The following is a 352-nucleotide window of genomic DNA, read 5'->3' as shown; positions in this document are numbered from 1 at the left end:
TGAAGAAAAGGGGGAAGCGGGTGTCGAAAAAAAATGAGGGCGTGTGGTTAATGGAGGAAGAATGAGAGAATGAAGTAGTCTGAACATCTACTGTCTGTTCAATGTGGTGCGCTGCACCATGACTGATCAGATGTTGAAAGAAAACAAGCGAAATGTGGAGTGAAAGAGCGCGCATAACGAGAATGCGAGGAGACAATAAAAGAGGGTGAAAGTTTTGGGATTGTGGAGGATAAAAATATAGGGGAAGTTTTATTGTATTGAAAGGGTAGGGTGCTTTGCATCGTATTCTGAGTGTGGAAAGATTACAGATCAACTCAGCGTTCATCTCAGAGATCAGAGATATGAGGGCGAA

The sequence above is a fragment of the Aplysia californica genome, unplaced genomic scaffold (assembly GCF_000002075.1).
Source record: "Aplysia californica isolate F4 #8 unplaced genomic scaffold, AplCal3.0 scaffold00764, whole genome shotgun sequence".
In the NCBI taxonomy this organism is placed as follows: Eukaryota; Metazoa; Mollusca; class Gastropoda; order Aplysiida; family Aplysiidae; genus Aplysia; species Aplysia californica.
The sequence above is the reverse complement of the archived record's forward strand: the minus strand, read 5'-3'. Positions refer to the sequence as shown.